Below are 3,721 nucleotides of genomic sequence, written 5' to 3' on the forward strand. Positions count from 1 at the left end.
AGACAGGTTTGAACATGTGGCTTTAAAGCTCTCTGATCAGCAGAAGTTAATCTATTTCTAATTATATAGTTTTCTTATTTGAAATTATGACAGGCAGGCTTAAACAAAATTAAAATTAAAAACTCTTTATCCAAGTCACCATCGAAAGCAGGTTCCTGATTAATTAATTCTATGTTTTGCCCACTGTCTTCAACAAACCTGGTGTCCTATAATGAGCTACCCAGCGTGAGGACATTTCATACTAACATTGATTGGTTGCCAAGGAGACTCCACTGCCACTCTGTACAAGCTCATATTACCCACCTCCCTTTCTGCTAAAAGGAGGGGAACTCATGGGTCAAGGGCAACATGCTAGGGAAATAGAGGCTATAGATCCAGCCTAATAATAGAGATCTGAAGTGAACAATATGTTCTCTCTATATTCCATCTGTCAGCAGCAAAAGTACTTGAGTTCAAATGATAAAACATGAATTTTTATGCTGGAAGGAATACCAGCATCCAAGAGCAGTCAGAATATCCTTTCTTGCAAAAATCCAAGGGAAAGGCCAAGGGGAATCAGCTTTTACCTGTCAGGTCCAAATGTTTTCTATCCTTGGCTTGATCTGAGTTAGGAGACTTCTCCAATAAGAAAAATCTGTTATTCTGAACAAAATTATTCTTCACTAGAGGCCCAACACCCGATTGAAATTGTGTAAGGAGGCGCCCCGCCTCCCGCCTCCTCTCGTGGCCACCTTCATGCGCCTCACTGCACACGCAGCCTCCTGCTGATTGGTCAGTATGGCATGATAGCGTGATGACCATTAGCATATTAGCTGTTTATTATATAGGATAGTAACCAAAATGAGAGGTAAGGATAATTCCTTCACAGAGTTCCAAACTTTTGGACTTCTAGAAAGTACTCATTGTTTCTCTTCCAGTAACATGCCATTGGTATTGCATAAAATTCTGAAACACTGCTGTTGCATGGCTTTCCTCTCAATATCATCAGTGTCACTGTCTGCTTCCTCTTCCTCTTCATCCAACTTTCTCCTGGGAAGGGTCAGACACAGGAGACAAGCCATCTGTCATAGTTCCTGTGTCCTCCTGTGTCCAAAGCTACAGAGCTCATATCTTCCTGAAGGCGCTCCAGTTGTTCTTTCTGCTGCTGACTTTGTGCACAGGCCAGTGATTTCTTTGGATGTTCATATTCAGAACTATACTCCCTTTCATATTCTTCCACAGCACTGGTGACTTGCATAAAGAGTTCATCTAAGCCTGTACCCAGAACAGCAGACACACCTACCACCCTGAATGAGCTGTAAATCTAACACCAAGCTCATCGAATAACCCAGGTTATTGATGTATGTAGTCTCTTGGCTCAAGGCAACTTGGTGGTCCTCCAAATCTTCACCCATCCCACTGCAAAGCTGTGCTCATTGATGCGGGTTTACTCATGACTGCAATGCAAAGGAGCTTGCTTTTGTACATAATGCAGGCCTCAGTGATGACTGTCCCAGAAACTGGCCAGGTGAATACTTTAATCTACCCAGGTGTGTCAATCAGGACATATTTAGACATGTTTGAGTCCTTCTCATCATTGAGATAGCATGGAGGGACCTGAAGAGTATTAGTCTAAACGAAATAAGACAGTCAGAGAAAGACAAGTATCATACGGTCTCACTTACATGTGGAATCTAATGAACAAAATAAACTGTTGAACAAAATAGACCCAGAGACATAGAAGCATTGAACAGACTGTGGGAAGGCAGAGGTGGGTGGGTGGGAAGAGATCAGCCAAAGAACTTGTATGCATATATGCATAACATATGGACACAGACAATAAGGTGGTGAAGGCCTGGGGCAGGGAATGGGGGAGGGCGGGGAAAAAGGGGTCAATGGGGGGAAAAGGAGGACATATGTAATACTTTCAACAATAAATATTTAATTAAAAAATAAAAATACATGTCATCACCTGATCAAATCTGCTAGCAAAGAGATTAAGTGAGGTCACTATGCCACCATTGGGCCCAATTCCATATATAGATCCTTAGTTGAGGATTTAAATTGTCTATAGATGAATCTAGATAATGAATTTCATACCAATATAGCAGGAAAGGAAACTTCATGCACAGGGGATCCAGACTGATCACATAAGGTGGAGAGCTATGCAGGTGTCCTGGGAGCCTCTGTACAAAGGTGGTTTTCCCAGGTCTCACCACCCCCAACACCAACAGGCACACTGGGGGCCAAAGATGCCTGAAATCTGGGCTCAGCTGCCACCGCTGTCACCTTTCATAAGGAATCAAAGTGAACATATATGAGATTTGGACTCATCTTCAGTATTCATTTGAAAAAAACAACACTATTGTTAATATACATGCATTAAATGTTTTTAAATGGCAGACTTACTCAGAAAATATGAAAGTATGAATGAATGTTTCAGGAGCAGAGGTTATTATTTCTATGTCTCAGAAGTGAAGAAGTCAATTTCAACTTAGTAAACACAATGGTATATACTTTTATTTTTGTCACTCATAAATAGATCACAGTAAAGTATTGTTTTATTCAGTTGGTTTTTTATGAACAGATCACAGCCAAAACTTTTGAGAAGTAAAGAGGTCCAGAGAACATGGGGTGACCATGCAGCACGGTAGTCCTCTGCTCTCCACACCCTTCCAGGTGTAATGACTATTGTCAGTGTCTGTAAAATGTAGGTAAATCAACAAAAACCCAAATCCAACTGTTCTGCAGGGAGCTCCTGATGTGAAGTCATCTATAACTTCTTTGCATTCAAATAGGATGTCTCCTTTCAAATTCTCTACTCCATTTAACAAGCTACATAATATGTTAACATATTTTGGCTCTCCTGAGAAATGTGCCCTGATTGTGGCATGCTGGCATAACTAAAGAAATTTTCTTTCAAAGAGCCAAAATTTTCTAGGCTCATGGATTTATTCCAATCAGCATCCATCAACTTTTGAATATTGGTATGCGTTTAGGGCTGTGCCAGGCATGGTGGGAGACATCAATGAAAGAACGTAACCCAACACTTGTTCTCACCAAGTTTATGATCGAGTTCAGGGAAACAAAACTAACATACAGGCAACAACTGGGAAACAGTTTGAGACAGTATATAATTAAGTGCTGAGTGTAATACTGGCTGTACACGGGCAATACTTCACTAATTACCTATTCCTTTAAGGAAGTAATACTTAATTTTGGGGATTTCAATCACAATTTCTCTATAGGCATTCATTCTTGTAACCAGCAATTCAATTCATTGCAAAGAGTTACAAACATACCCTAGTTTTAGCAAATTATCAGTATTGTTCTCAAAAATGTTTTTTTTCCATTAAGCAATTAATTTAAATCCTGATTGTTCTGATCTCCAGGGCCTTTTGGAGGGTGCTGTTTCCTCAGACATAATTTAATTTTTCAAATGAATATTTTGGCTGGTGGGGGATTTAGAGGCTTGAGGGGAGGAAATCTGCTTTCTCCCAGGGAACAGAGGAGCAGGTGAGCCTGGGTGCATGGCAGGCCCGCTCTCCTCTCCAGCAGAGGCACTGGACTTCTTTACTCTTTCCAGTCTCTCTTCCTTCTCTTTTGCTTCCTTTTTGTTCCCTTTTCCTGTCTGCCCTCTTCTTTCCGCTATTCTACTTTTGTTACGGTCTGAACAGTAGCATTGCAGAAAAAGCTTCCTCGGCGGGCAACTTTTGTAGGGAAGGGGATGCTGATCACCTTC

The 3,721-nt window shown here is 41.0% G+C and overlaps 1 pseudogene; it reads right to left on the reverse strand.

Annotated features, from left to right (window-relative positions):
• Positions 1-862: 862 nt before the first annotated feature.
• On the reverse strand, positions 863-3,511 carry LOC139002638 (GPN-loop GTPase 1-like; annotated as a pseudogene).
• Positions 3,512-3,721: the final 210 nt, after the last annotated feature.

This window comes from Myotis yumanensis, unplaced genomic scaffold (assembly GCF_028538775.1).
Source record: "Myotis yumanensis isolate MYYU_CA2020_CCGP unplaced genomic scaffold, mMyoYum1.0.hap1 SCAF_2, whole genome shotgun sequence".
Taxonomy (NCBI): Eukaryota; Metazoa; Chordata; class Mammalia; order Chiroptera; family Vespertilionidae; genus Myotis; species Myotis yumanensis.